The following is a 16,001-nucleotide window of genomic DNA, read 5'->3' on the forward strand; positions in this document are numbered from 1 at the left end:
TGTCAGCGATTCCCTTCCTGCGCCCGTTCACACATGCACAACAGACTTGCCCATTCACAGCTGCTATATCTTACTGTGGGATTCAGCCAATTCCTGGTACTCGCTCCTACCCCCCCCCCGCCCCCATTCCTTCAGGCTCACTGGCTGATTCCAAGTAGCAAGTAATTGCATTAAAAAGGAAGACAATGTTTTCTTCTTCCAAAAATCTGAGGTGGGGGAAGGGGTGAGAATCCTTGCTTTTTATTTCGCTGCCTTCCAACTGAGCACGTTTGTTGAGTCTTGGTTCTGGCGAAAAAAGAAAAGGATGGACGGAGCGGCAAAGGGAAGCTGATGCCTTGCCTTGTTTCCTGCTGCCTGAATGTGTCTACGCTCTCAGCTCCCGCTAGCTTTTTGCAATACAACTGACACATTTTACGGCCGTTCCGAATTAGGGATTTGTTGTTCAAGAACTGAAAGCTATTTTGCGCACTGAATATGCGTCTTCCTGCGGCGGAAACGTAATAAAGGTACGCATTTGCTCTGGCTTCCTTGGCGCCTAAACAATCCATCTGTAGCTTACAGGAAACATCCAGAGAAGCATGCAAAGTCCTTTTTGCACACAGAGCAAACGGATGTGGTGAAAATGGTACTTACCATAAACAGATCGTCTGCTGGATCTGGTTTTGGGAAACAACAGATTTCAGATTCCTAAGGAGCACTGAGAAGAGATAGACGGGAAACCGCCAGAAAGAGACAATCGCTACTGCACGCACTTCTTTGCTTCGCTTGCTTAGTAGCGCCTCCCTACTTCTTCTGGAAGAAAAAGAGAGGATGAAAAAGCGGGGATGTTTCGTACCGATACAGTATCTTCTAACTTAAAAGTAAAGGCATATGCCAAATGGAACATAGGAAAGAAGACAACCGGTTTCTTCCATCATCACCACGAATTAAAAACACTATCTAATACTGAATGAACTTTATACCAAACAATATATGAAACTAGAGACTACTTGTACCTACAAAAGGTAGAACTCATCATTTTTCAAATGTTTCCCTACTTTTAAATGGACAGAATCGTGTATTAGTTAATAATTGTCTTAACAAGTAGTCATGAATAAAAATATATTTGCCTCGACAGCAGCATTTGGCACTTTAGCATAATAAGAGATGGAACTCACCCATAGAAATGTACTTGCTACTTTGATTATAGAGCTTGAAAAAACTTACCAGTGATAATCTAGGAACAATCAAGCAGCTGCAGTAGTAACAGCTAGTACTTAATATAGTGCCATGAAATATACCTTCCCATCTCCATACCCACTTTGATTAATCCTCCTATTAACTTAATTACATTGTTATGTTCATGATTGATGGTGAAATGGGTTTGCTTAATGCTTAGCACTGAGTCAGTAGGAGATGGCACTCTGTAGCTGGGGTTCATAGAACAAAGAAATGGGCATGGATTCACTTATTTATTTACTTGCTTTCTAAAATACAGGTTTATATGCAACACACAAGATCAAGCATAAAACTTTAAACAGAAATACAATTAACAATCCATCTGAAATAAGCCACTGTGGTAAACATTAATAAGGGAGCTGTGACCAGCTTATTATTTTTATTTATTTATTTATTTTTATTTTATTTTATTATTTTATTTTTATTTATTAAAACATTTCCATGCCACCCTCGGGGCGGCTCACAACATTATTAAAGATGAAAACCAGCAAATTACCACCATTGACAGAGACTAAGGGCAGGACTGTCTTAACACATGGGTCTGATGGGCACTTGCCTGTGGGCCCCATATTAATCTGTGTATGTTAACCCTTGGAAAATTGGAAAACTTCCCAAATTAACAGAATTGTTGTAGGGGCCCCAGTACACTGCTTTGTCTGGGGCCCATAATGCTGTTAAGACGGCTCTGACTAAGGGACTGGTAAACCATTCTGGTGAAGTGGGGAATGTCAGGTGGAGAGCAAGAGCAGAGACCAAGAGCTCTTACAGTTGCAGAGAGACCCATACTACAAACTGAGAAAGGTGAACAGCCACCTCCTTTCCTGTCAGGCACTGGAATGAGGATCATCCTGCTCTTGCTACATTTGAGGGTTTCTTCTTCAGCCATCAATCTCATGTGGAAGCGTAATACCACACAAATATGGATTTTTTTTTAATTAGAGGATATATTTGAGATAAAACTTCCTTTTTTCTGTTATGTATTATGTAAATAAGTATTTTGTATGGTTGTGTTTCTGTGGTTGCCTTTGGTTTACTACTATTTGGACATTTTAAAAAGGTAAAAATGCCAGAAATTACTAATGTAACAGTTTTAAAAAGTCATGAGAGAATAAAAGTGCCTTGACTTGACTCCACAAGGGAATGACTGGGTGCCAGACATGTCTGTTTCGGGAGGGCATTCCAAAAAAGGGGGGCACTTCTGAAGAGGACATTTCCCTCATGGCTTTCCTATACATTGAGGGAGCACTTGGGAAAGGGCCTTGGTTGTTATTAGGGCATAAGTAGATACAAAAAGAAAGAGTTGTTACTTTATGCCCCCCTCTCTCAAGTGTGTTATTTGTAAGCAGTCCAAATACAACACTATAATCTAGAGTTCTACAATTGTTGTTGTTCAGTAGCAAAGTCGCATCCAACTCTTCGGGATCCCATGAACAATATTCCTCCAGGTTCTCCTGTCCTCCACCATCCCCAGGAGTCCACCTAGCCCCACACCCACATCTCCAGTGACCCCATCCAGTCACCTTAACCTCTGCCATCCTCCTCTCCTTTTGCCTTCAATCTTTCCTAGCATCAGAGTATTTTCAAATGAGTCCCTCCTTCCCATTAGGTGGCCAAAGCATTTAAGCTTCAGCTTCAGTATCTGTTCTTCTAAAGAGCAGTCAGGATTTCATACCCTCGGGGTCCTAACTTTCAGGAAGTACTTCCTGGCATCTAAATGGAACCTTGGTTCCCTAAGCTTTGCTCCATTGGAGAGCGTCCTACCTTCCTCTGCAGGGGAGAACAGTTCTTTACCCATCTTCATGTGACATCCCCTCACAAACCTGTATGTCGCCAACAGATCCCATCTGAGTCTCCTCCAGGCTGAAGAAGCCCAGTTCCCTCAGTCTCACCTCATATGGCATCCCCTGCAAACCAGGCACCAACCTTGTGGCCCTACGCTGCACTGACTCTAACCTGGCTATATCCTTCCTGTAACAAGGGGCCCAAAACTGAGCACAATACTCCAGTTGCGGGTGCACCAGAGTCATATACAGTGGTAGTAATACCTCTCTCGATCTAGAAGCCACGCTTCTGGCTATGTGACAAAGGGTGGTGTTTGCCCTCTTAAGCACCCCATCACACTGCTGACTCATGTTTAGCCTGCAGTCAACCAGCACCCCGAGGTCCCTTTCACAAGTGTTGCTCTCCAGCCACTTGACCCCTAACCTGTACCTATGACAGCTATTCCTATGCCCCAAGTGCAAGACCTTGCACTTATCCACATTGAACGCCATCCTGTTGTCTCCTGCCCACTTCCATAGTCTGTCCAGATCTTTTGGAACTGGAGTACCTGCTCCTCAGTTGTGGCCACTGCTCCAGTTTTAGTGTCGTTTGCGAATTTGATCAGCAGACTGTTCACCCCTTCTTCCATGTCATTGATGAAAAGATTAAACAGGATTGGCCCCAGGACAGAGCCCTGGGGGACCCCGCTTGTTACTGGCCGCCATCCCGCTGATTCCCCGCTAAAGGTTACCTTCTGCTTTCGATCAGTCAACCATGCCCTAATCCACCGGACAGTGCTTTGGTGTATCCCAAAACTCCTCAGTTTCTCCACCAGGATATCATGGGGCATTTTGTCAAAGGCCTTGCTGAAATCCAGGTATAACACATCCACTGCATCCCCTCCATTTAGCCATCTTGAAACCTTGTCATAGAATTCCACAAGGTTTGTCTGGCAGAATCTGTGTTTGTGGAAGCCGTGTTGTGTGGCTGTCAGCCTCCCTTCCCTATCTAGCACCACTAGATCTCTATGTATTATGAGCCTTTCCATTGTTTTTCCTACAATGGACATAAGGCTAACAGGTCTATAATTCCCCATGTCCCTTCTACTACCCTTTTTGAAAATTGGGACCACTGATGCCACCCTCCAGTCCTCTGGAACTTCACCCGTTCTCTACGAGGCTCAAAAATGGAGGCCAGCGGGTGTGAGAACCCCTGCCAACTCTCTAAGTACTCTCGGGTGTAACCCGTCAGGATCTGGCGCCTTTGTAATGTCCAATGCCCTGAGGAGCCCCTTGACTTCAAGGGGGGTGACTCTAATCTGTGCCTCTAAGTCCCCAGCCTCATCTAATCTCATATGCAGATATCCCCCGTCCTGCTTTGGGGAGAACACAGAGGCAAAATAGTCATTTAGTATCTGTGCCTGTTCCCTCATATCTGTCACTGGATCTTCTTCCTCCTTATTTAGTGGTCCCACCACTTGTCTCCCCTTCCTCTTCCTATTTACATGCTGAAAGAAGCCCTTTTTGTTGCTCTTGATATTTTTGGCAAGTCTCAGCTCGTAATCAGCCTTAGCCTTGCGAAGAATCCTTCCGCAATGGGCCTCCTCCTCCTGGTATACCCTTTTGTCTATTTGCCCCAGTACCCATTTCCTATGGAGGTTCCTCTTTTGTCTAATCCCTTTAACCACCTCCTTTCGCATCCATGGCAGCACTCTCCTCCACCTCCTCACCTTACTGACTAGAGGTATTGTCAAGGCTTGTGCCTCCAAAACCTCCCTTCTGAGTGCCATCCACCCCTCCTCAACTCGCTTACCTTCTAGTAACCTATCCCAGGAGACTTCCCCCAGTCTGGCCTTCAGTTGGCCAACCTTGACCCTCTTGAAGTCCCAGCTTCTAGTGCTCGACATGCTGCACGTCCCCAGTCCCCTGATCTCAAAGCAAAGGATTGAGTGATCACTCGCATCCAGAGCTCCCCTAATCTGTACTTCATCTATCAGCTCCTCCCTATTGGTCAAGACCAAGTCAAGGATGTTTCCCCTCCTAGTCGCCTCTCAGACCCTCTGTGTGAAAAACCTTCCCTCTATAGCTTCTAGGAAGTGATGTGACCTGGCTGTCACCGCCGAGTGAGTCTTCCAAGTAATATCCGGGAGATTGAAATCTCCCATAATTACTGTGTCTCTCCCCTGAGATATCCTTAGAATCTGGCCTGTCAGGACATCATCCAGGGTGTCAAGTTGACCTGGAGGGTGATAACATACCCTCACTGTTAGGTCTCTTTCCCTGTCAAAACCCCTAAGTTTCACCCAGACTGCCTCTACCGAATCCCCATCTGTGCTGCATTCTGTCTCACTGCATCCTATCCCTTCCCTGACGTATAAACCCATGCCCCCACCCCTCTTTCCCTTCCTGTCTTTCTAAAAAGGTGATACCCTTCTATGTTCACATTCCAGTCTTGCCTTTCATCCCACCAAGTTTCTGTGTTTCCCACCAGATCATACCCTCCTATTCCCAGGAGAGCTTCAAGCTCTTCCTGCTTATTACCCATGCTCCTAGCATTGGTGTACATGCACCTCAACTCCTTCCCATCTCTTCCTTTCCTTGGAGTTCCCGGCCTACTCCTACTGTGACTGGCCCCTCTACCTGTCCCTCTTTTCTGCCTGTGTTTTGCCCTCCTGATGCCTATCTGCAGCTTTGTAATCTCAATAGCAGTGAGGTTTGCACTGTACCACCTCCAGCAGCAAACATCTTGGAGATGGCCATGCTTGGCAATCTTGTCCGCACTTTACTTGAACAGTGCTTTGAAACTGGGGTGCCCTTGCTCTACTCTTACAGCCAGGATTTGCCTTTTGTGAAAGCTGGGGAGCATAAAAGCTATGTACAGGCAACTCTAATGGGGCACTTGCTCTGAAAAGCCCATGTCTCCTGCTCAGTCTCCAGCACTCTCTTCTGCTCCTGTCTAGCCCCTGACATTCCCTGGAGTGGTCACAAGCCCTGCTGCCCCCTTATCTCCTGCTACAGCTGCAGGACACTTTTCCAGCAGTCAGCCAAGAGAAATTCTCAGGCAGATGCCCACACTCCCTCCCTCAGGAAACTCTTCCTGGCAGAACACGCCGCCTCTGTCCCTGCCCACACTGACCACTGGCCTGAGAGGCATATAAGGCGTCATCCCTTGTTTGCGTCCCTTAGCTGCAGCCCGGGCTGCCCAGGGACTCCCTTCCCTGGGAGCCAAGGTTTTTTTTTTTTTTCCTTCAGTTTAAATTTTTATTTTATCCTTGTGTATGTGTATGTGGGTTTTTGTCTGGGAGAACTGGGCAAGTGAGAAGTAGTGTAGGACAGACAAGGCAGTGGACCAAGGTGGGGTCTCTCTAGGGTTTCCAATGGCAGACCAGGAGATGGACTTGGTGGGAATCATGGGTGTTGCTGTCCACTGTGACAGCTGCGACAAGTTCGCCCTTCTCCCCCAGGAGAGGCAGGGATGCACTTGCCCTTGGTGCAAGCTGGTGAGCCTCCTAGAGGAGGAGGTGAGGTGCCTGAGGGCTGAGAGTGCTCTCCGGGGCCCCCGGAAGCAGTCCCCCTCCAGACAGAGGGTTGAGGGAGGGGCCATGGGAGGAACAGCCAGGAAGACATGAAGACATGTCACCCACAGGAGGAGAAGGCCAGCACAGCCTGTGCCTAACAGTGCATGAAAATCAATAAATCTACATTTTCGTCTTCTTACTGTATAGCACAGAATGGATCAAAAGGATTCTCCAGTTGTAGTGACCTGCAAAGGGTGTGCAAATTTTGCTTTCCTCCCTGAGATTAACGTGATATATAACTGCAATAAATGTAAGTTGGTAACTTTTAGAAGAAAAAACATGAAAGAGCTTGAGCAATGAGGATTCCTCCTCTAAGGATTAAGAGAAAATGAAGAGTTCTTGGACAGAACAGTGGAACCGCAAGAATGTCAGGAACCATCAGAAATGGAATAGCAACAGCAGTGTGAAGCAGATACAAAAAATGCTGAGTGAAAGCCAACAAGGAGGAAACTTCCTGAAGAAGGGTAACAGTCAGGAGCAGAAGAACCAGGAGACACACTGCTCCAGTGGAACCACTACAGCTAAGTAACTACTGTCAGCCATTAGAAGATGAGACCAGTGGACAGCCTGCAGAGGAAGAATTACAAGGGAACCTGTTCAACAGGGAGAACAATGCAGAAGGAAAATTGACCAAAAAAACTTACTTGTTGTGTGGGACTGAAAGCCAAGTGTGTCATGATGAGCCATGAGTATTCCAGGTATGTTGTTTCTCTGGAGATTGGATTAGAGAAGTGACTAAAAGATTGCCAAAGCTCATAAAGCCCACAGACACCTCTCTCTTTCTTGTAATCCAAGTGGGAACAAATGATATCACCAAACAGAGCTACAAAGAAAACATAGATGACCGAAGCCCTGGGAAGGAAACTCAAGAACTTTGGGGCCAGATAGTCTTCTCATCCATCCCCCCAGTTTTTGGGAGAGGAATAGAATAGAAAAGAAAAGAAAAATATTCCAGTTGAATGAATATTGGGACTCCCCAAGCAGTCCTCTCAATAATGTTGGAAATAAGCCAGATCATAAAACACATGGACGTCAGTGTCAATACACTAATTCCCAACGTATGGGAAATAAACAGAATGAACCTCAACTCTTAATGCTGCTGTTGTTGCTAGTCGTGAAGTTGCATCCGACCCATTACGACCCCATGGACAACATTCCTCCAGGCCTTCCTGTCCTCCACCATCCCCCAGAGTCCACCTAAGCTCACTCCAACTGCTTCAGTGATTCCATCTAGCCACCTCATTCTCTGCTGTCCCCTTCTTTTGTCCTCTATTGTTCCCAGCATGAGTCCTTCCTTCTCATTAGGTGGCCAAAGTATTTGAGTTTCAGAACTCTTAATACATGAAGGCAAATATGACTTGAGAGGTATTACTGAAACTTGGAGGGATGACTCCCTTGATTGGAATATAGCAATTGAAGAGTATAAGCTGTTCAAAAAGAGCAACAAGGCAAGGCAAGGCAAGGAGATGGAGTTGACTTATATGTTAAAAATACTTATCCTTGCACAGAAATATAGGAAGATGAGCCTGGTACCCCAATCAAGAGCATCTGGGCCAAATTAATGTGCCAAGGAATAAAAGGAATGTGATAGATGGAGTCTACTACCAACCGTCCAAGAAAAGAGACAATGAGGATGACACTTTTCTTAAGCAAATTGCCAGTATTCCAAGGAAATGCGATGTAGTAGTGATGGGTGACATAAATTATTCCAATATCAGTGGGGAGTCAAACTCCACTAAAAGTGGCCCCTCCAAGACATTCCCTTCATGCATGGCAGCTAACTTGCATTTACAGAAAGTGGAGGAAGGAACTAGAGATCTGGCTATCATTGACTTATACTCACTAATAGGAATGACTTAGTAGATAAAGTGGAAGCTACAAAAACTTTGAGGGAAAGTGACTACAACATAGTTTCTTTTACAGGAAGCAAAAATGGAGTATAGCCATACATGTATTCTGAATTTTGGGAAAGCTGATCTTAATAAACTCAGGACAATGATAAGTAAGCTTCCATGGCAAGTGACCCTAAGTAAAAAAGGAGTCCAAGATGGGTGAGAGTTTTTTAAAAAGGAAATTTTAAAGGCACAATTACAAACAATTCCAACAAAAATGAAAGATAGCTGATGACAGAAGAAACCAATGTGGTGCCATAAAAACTTCAAGTTGAGCTAAAAACAAAAAAAGACTTGTATAGGAAGTAGAAGGAAGGGCATGAGACAAAAGAAGAGTACAGACAGGTAGCACAGAAGTGCAGAATGAGCTGAGACTAGAAAAGTATTTTTTGCAGGTAGGTTTAGAGTAAATGACAGAGAAAAGAAATGATGGTTCAACCATTCAAAAGGATGAGGGCAAACTGGTAAGATGACAAAGAAAATGTTGAAGTGCTCAATTTCTACTTTGGTTCAGTTTTTTCTTAAAAGCATATCTATGACCTGCCCCTACCCCTGACCCCTGGGAAATATGAAGTACAAACCAAAAGGTCAAGATTAAAGCTTGAGATGGTCATGGTCCATGACAAATGGTCATGGAATACCTAATTTCTTTGAAGGACTTCAGATTTACAGGGCCAGATGAACTGCATCCTAGAGTAATAAAGGAACTGGCAGAACTACTCTCAGAACAACTGTGTAAATTCCAGGGTGTGTGTGGCAAGCTATCAACACTGGAATGTCAGGGCACAAGGTGCAAGTTGGATTTTTGCAGCAGGGCCAGAAGCAAGAAATGTGTTGGTTTAAAAGTTCAGAGTGAAAGCCAGTGAGACAGCACAATCCAATAACACAGTCCAAGATCACAAGCCAAGGAAACTATCTGAAGGTGAAGTACCAGTAAGGCAGTCATGTTCTAGAGCAGGCAGGGTTGAGGAGGAAGGATGCAAGTTCCTGGGAAAGCAGGGTGGGCTGCAACAAGGTAAAAGGCAGTCAGGGCAGTCAGTCAGGTGGGCGGGCAGGGCAGGGCAGGCAGGAGCCAGGCTAGGAGCCAGGCTTCATCTATGGAATGCGCTCCCCAGAGAGGTCCACCTGGCGCTGTCATTATTTGTTTTTCAGTGCCAGGCTAAGACCTTTTTATTTAAAACTCATTTTAATTGTTAATTTATTTGTATTTATAGGATTTTAAATCTTTTAAGCTGAGATGCACCGGGTTTTAATATTTTTATTTGTATAATCATTATATTTATGTATTTTGTTTTTGTTGTGAGCTGCCCCGAGGCTTTGTTGTGATGGGGGCTGCATAAAAATGTTTTAAATAAATAAATAGGAAGTGTAGAGAGCCAGAGCATAAGGAGTCTAAGAGTCAACTTGCTTGCTGTGGCAAAGAGCAGCAGTGCAGGGTATGCTGATCAAATCTACAGATGACACAAAACTAGGATAGGTAATACCTCGGAAGACAGAAGGAAGATTCAAGGTGATCTTGATAGGCTGGTGTGCTGGGTTAAAAGCAATTTCCAGATACCAGGTTGTGAAGTAAATGCCTGGACCCCAAAACTGAGACTGGTAGCCATTCAGGATGATCTCCACAAAAGTGATTAACCTTAACAAGGATGGGCCCCTGGAAAATATTTTAAGGTGTTTTTGCCATAATATACTCAGTCATCTTTGTTGGAGATTTATAAGACGAATGCACTGTAATCAAAATGTTACAACACTTTTTTGATCTGAAGTGCTTCAGACTGGGTAATCGGTGTATATTCTTTTTTCATGTTTCTACATTCCCTGTCATACCAGCTCTCTCTGCTTGAATGGAGGGCTGGAAATTTACAATTTCTGATAGCCCTCCAACTTCTCCAAATGGCCCATTGAAATTTGATTTATCAGTTCCAGTAAAATCAGTAAGCCAGTCTGCTATTTATGCCAGCAGTCACCTTTTCAAATCAACATGTACATTCATTCTGAATTAACTGCCAAAGCTTGATAGAAAAAAGGCCACTCTCTAGCTGATCTTCAACTGAGAAACTTTTCATCTTGGAATTAGATTTGGAGAAATGAAAAATAGCCCAGGAGAGAGAAATGTATGATGTTTAACCGATACATCCTTCCAACTCCCACTCAAAATTAATAGGAAACACAATCCCACATAACAAGAACACAACCAAAGCTATTAACCTTCATTTCTTGAGAATGCTTGTTCAGACAGAATAAATCATCCAGGCAAAGACCAAATTAATAAGCTGCTGTGAATTAGTTTGTCCTAGCTGAGCATTTCAGTCACCTCCCAAAATAATGCAAGAATGATGCCACTCATGATTTCCCAAGGCAGATTCCAAAGACAGCCACACATCTGGGGGAAACAATAATGAGTTCTCCGATGGAACAGAAACATTAATGTAGAAAAGGAGGCACTATTGCACTATAAAAATGGTAACCTGTAACATCAAGATGTTGTTGTGCAACTGCAGTTCTGTTGTATGGCAACTACTTCCCTATTCTACAGAACCAAACACTGCCAACCCCCTGCATCAGTGGCCTGTTTGTGGCATCTTGCAACAGCTTTAAAGGACACCCAGTAACCCTGTAACTGCAGACAGGAAACTTCCTCCACCTACTTCCTTGTAAGAAAATTATCTGAAATAATTGTAGATATGCAATGAACTTTGCTATCTGGCCATGCCATCCAGAAAGATTCCAAGTCAGTATCTCTAAGTCCAGGAATATTTTTTGAATCCATCAAGCACTTAGCAGTTTAAAGAAATAGGAGATAGAAGAATGGGGCAAATATCCAAGGAAGGGGTTACCCCTGTGTGAGAGAGAACCATTGGTGAAATAAAGACAACCCTCTTATCTCTCACAAGAGTGAACAGATAGTCTTGCAGACTAAGGAAGCCCTCATTGGAGAGTACCTGTGTCTTAAGAGGCAAAGGCTTAAGCCATGCTAAAAAGGAGCTTAGTGAGGGCAATAGTTTTTCCAAGGCAGCAGAACTTCCATCCAAATGCAGCTTGAAAAGAGGTAAAAGAGGTAAGTTGTTTGTCCTGTGCCCTAGTAGTTCCTGGAAGCAACAGCATTTAAATAGGAGCTCCTTTTCCTTAGGGGTAGTCAAGTCTTGGAAATGCTTCACCAAATGCTTCACCTTTTTTTCCTCTGAAAAATAATCCTAAATTTCATTTGCTCCTGTAGATAGGGGATGGTACCCAGAGTGAGAGCAATGCAATGCAGCCTGCTTTATGGGCTTGTTAACTTACTTCTATCATATCCAGGTAAATGAGGTTCTTAAGACTTGCCTCCAGCCCAAACTTATTTCTATGAATTGAGTAAACCTTGGGTATAACCACATTTGAACAGGCTTCTCATTATGACTGATCTCTATTCTGCAATGGGGGTCCTTGATGTGCAACTGATTGCTCCTCTAGACTAGACCAATGAAATCTGCCTGTGAGTTGGAATCCTGAATCATTTTGAATTGTGGGCTAAAGATCTTTTGGGTTTCTTACATACATGGTGGGGTGTTGATCCTGCTTCAACAGTTTGCCTTCCATTTCCGCATCCCAAATATTACCTAACACTGTTCATGGTGATCTAAAATGTACCTCTTTTACCTGTTGCAGACATTTGCTCTATACAATGACAGTTCACCAGACCCTGCTCCGCAACTTTGATTAAACATGAATTGGATTTTCCCCAGGTTCCTCCTCCTGGGGACCCCATTATCATGACTTTGACCAATCTTAGAGCCCTGAATGAGTTTTGAGTGTTTTGAGTCTGTATATTAGCTGCTTATATTAGCTGCTTTGGGGTCCAACAAGCTTTTCTCTTCTGCAAGGACATCCACATGAGGCTCTGGTGCAGAGGGGGGCGGTTCTGCAGATGGGAGGATGATTTGCCCAAAGAAAATGCTAAAATGCAGCTTTATTTCTCTGTGACTATCACTGATGGTTCCTTGTTTGTCATGCAATTACCCTGACCAATCATTTCAGCAAACTTTTCTAAGTGGGTCTTAAAGCCAAAATTTCATAGAAAAGTTTAGTAGACCCAATGGAGGTCAGGAGACAGTATTTAGAGAGGATCACCGGATCATTTTTACAAAGGAGATTTAATTTGCACTGCTTCTGAGTTAAGCCAGCTTAAAAATAAACATTTTTTTAGGGAAAATATTTTTTAAAAAGATACCTGCAACCCTCAAGCATCCCAAAGCACAGTGCCATGGGCTCACTTAATGCCAGGTGCTGCCTCTGGCAGCCATGCTCAAACATATGCCAAAGGAAGGAACAGCAGGTAGAAATAATGCTTAAGGACCACCCAAGGAGCCAGCAGGAGTGCAAGCCAAATCTCATGGCCTCACGGCCCTCATCCAGAAATCAAAGTTTGAGAACTAGTGCCATACATATGCCCTGGTTTGCATGATCAGCACGACTTAAACAAACTACATTGTGTGCTGATACACAACGGGCACTGCTTACCTTATTACTGGCCCAGGGGCTACTTGCCATTTTGTCCAAACCTGGATGACATGGCTTTTTGTGGTACAAGCAACTCTTCAATAAGTTACAACCCAACAACAAGTTAGTGGGCTACAAACATCATGTCAAGCTGCATCTGGGTGGGCAGTGGGTCAAATTAAGACTAGCATATGCCTTGGTTAAACCACATGGCTTGTATGGCTGTAGTGATCCTACAAGTCACTGAAGATTCAATGAACATGAAGTTCAATGAAGTTAAATCTTAATCCAAAATTAAGAGAAGTCCCCTTATATTCAATGCAGTACATTCTCTTGGCTGTTTGACAGTACTAACTTGAACCAGAGGAGTATTGTTTCAACATAAAGAAGGTGATACAAATAAGGTTTCCAACAAACCAAGCAGAGGCTTGGGTGATGGTGGTATGTGGGAAAGTGCTTCAGTAAACTAATTTCTTCACATCCACCTCTTCAACATTTAGAAATGGTACAGTATTTCAAAACAAATGATTGTCCATACCAAGACACTCTGGCCTAGAACTACAAGTATTAATTAAGGTATTATTGTATTATTAACAGTGGTGATGTAAGAATTGAGGATTAAAACTAGCATTATGTGAGGTTTATCTACTGGGTGGAGAGCAAATCAATGAAAGCAACAATGACACAGTGCAACAATACTTAGCAATGCTTTCTTTCATAAGAAAGTCACTTCATTGTAACCATCAAATGAGTATTCCTTTTATCTTAATAATCAGAGTATGAAGTAGGTAGGATAAGTAGTGTTGCTAACATAATCTGTGATGCATAACTACCAGTGTACTATTGTCCAATAAGGCTTGGCAAGGTTCATGCGAATTTCAGGTTCACCTATCTTGGTAAATTTCACCTCTACTTACATCTCTAGGCAGGCAGTATGATCTGCCAGTGCACTATGGTCTAATCTACTCTTTTGATTGGATCCCTCTGGAGTTCTTTTCAGTAATTATAACAAAATTTAATGTTGTTGTGTTGTTGTTAGTTGTGAAGTCATGTCCGACCCATTGCGACCCCATGGACAACATTCCTCCAGGCCTTCCTGTCCTCCAACATCCCCCAGAGTCCACTTAAGCTCACACCAACTGCTTCAGTGACTCCATCTAGCCACCTCATTCTCTGCCGTCCCCTTCTTCTTTTGCCGTCTATTGTTCCCAGCATTAGGCTCTTCTCCAGGGAGTCCTTCCTTCTCATTAGGTGGCCAAAGTATTTGAGTTTCATCTTCAGCATCTGGCCTTCTAAAGAGCAGTCAGGGTTGATCTCCTCTAGGACTGATGGGTTTTTTCGCCTTGCAGTCCAAGGGACTTGTAGGAGTATCCTCCAGCACCACAATTCAAAGGCCTCAATTCTTCAGTGCTCAGCCTTCTTTATGGTCCAACTTTCACAGCCATACATTGCAACTGGGAAAACCATAGCCTTGACTATAAGCACTTTTGTTGGCAGCGTGATGTCTCTGCTTTTTAGTATGCTGTCTAGATTTGCCATAGCTTTCCTCCCTAAGAGCAAGCATCTTTTAATTTATTGACTGCAGTCCCCATCTGCGGTGATCTTGGAGCCCAGGAAAATAAAATCTGTCACTACCTCCCTTTCTTCCCTAACTATTTACCAGGAGCTGATAGGATCAGATGCCATGATCTTAGTTTTCTTAATGTTGAGTTTCAAGCCAACTTTTGCGCTCTCCTCCTTCACCCGCATCAAGAGGCTCTTTAGTTCTTCTTCACTTTCTGCCATTAGAGTGGTATCATGTGCATATCTGAGGTTGTTGATATTTCTCCAGGCAATCTTAATTCCAACTTGTGATTCATCTAGCCCCACCTTTCTCATGATGTGTTCTGCATATGTGTTAAAAAGGCAGGGCGACAGTATACAGCCTTGCTGAACTCCTTTCTCAATTTTGAATCAATAAGTGGTTCCATATCCAGTTCTCACTGTTGCTTCTTGACCCGCATATAGGATTCTCAAGAGACAAATAAGGTCTGGTACTCCCATCTCTTTAAGAACTTGCCACAATTTGTTGTGATCCACACAATCAAAGGCTTTAGCATAGTCAATGAAGTAGAAGTAGCTGTTTTTCTGGAACTGCCTAGCTTTCTCCATGAGCCAGCGAATGTTGGCAATTTGATCTCTAGTTCCTCTCCCTCTTCGAAACCCTGCCTGTACTTCTGGTAGTTCTCAGTCCACATACTTCTAGAGCCTAGCTTGTAGGATTTTGAGCATAATTTTGCTCGCATGTGAAATGAGTGCAATGGTGCAGTAGTTTGAACATTCTTTGGCATTGCCCTTCTTCGGGATCAGAAGGTAAACTGACCTTTTCCAATCCTGTGGCCATTGTTGAGTTTTCCAAATTTGCTGACATATTGAGTGTAGCACTTTTACTGTATCGTCTTTTGAGATTTTGAATAGCTCAGCTGGAATACTGTCACCTCCACTAGCTTTGTTGTCGCTCAGACTTCCTAAGGCCCATTTGACTTCACATTCCAGGATGTCTGGCTTGAGGTCAGTGACCACCCCATCATGGTTATCAGGGACGTTAAGCTCTTTCTTGTATAGTTCTTCTGTGTAATCTTGCCACCTCTTCTTAATCTCTTCTGCCTCTGTTAGGTCCCTGCCATTTTGGTCCTTTATCATGCCCATCGTTATTTATTTATTTGATTTATATCTTGCCTTTTCCTAAAAAGGGCTCAAGGCAGCTTACATCTCCTCCTCCAACTTATCCCCACAACAACACTATGAGGTAGGTTGGGCTGAGAGTCTGTGACTGGCCCAAAGTCACCCAGTTGGCTCCATGGTTCTTTGCATGAAACATTTCCTTCATATCTCCAATTTTCTTGAAGAGATCTCTGGTCCTCCTTAGTCTATTGTTTTCTTCTATTTCTTTGCACTGTTCATTTAAGAAGGCATTCTTATCTCTTCTAGCTTTTCTCTGGAATTCTGCATTCAATTGGGTGTATCTTTCTCTTTCTCCCTTGCCTTTCACTTCCCTTCTTTCCTCAGCTTTACAAATAGCTGAGGAAAGAAGGGAA

General features: G+C 43.6%; 1 long non-coding RNA gene across 1 annotated transcript in view; it reads right to left on the reverse strand.

Annotated features, from left to right (window-relative positions):
- Positions 1-12,397: 12,397 nt before the first annotated feature.
- LOC123016899 overlaps positions 12,398-16,001 on the reverse strand; it is a 24,271-nt gene continuing 20,667 nt past the window's right edge. The window contains exon 4 of the long non-coding RNA XR_006413490.1: positions 12,398-12,408. This is a non-coding gene — a long non-coding RNA (uncharacterized LOC123016899). The remainder of the gene's footprint in view (positions 12,409-16,001) is intronic.

Source organism: Varanus komodoensis, unplaced genomic scaffold (genome assembly GCF_004798865.1).
Source record: "Varanus komodoensis strain SLA01 unplaced genomic scaffold, ASM479886v1 scaffold9, whole genome shotgun sequence".
Taxonomy (NCBI): Eukaryota; Metazoa; Chordata; class Lepidosauria; order Squamata; family Varanidae; genus Varanus; species Varanus komodoensis.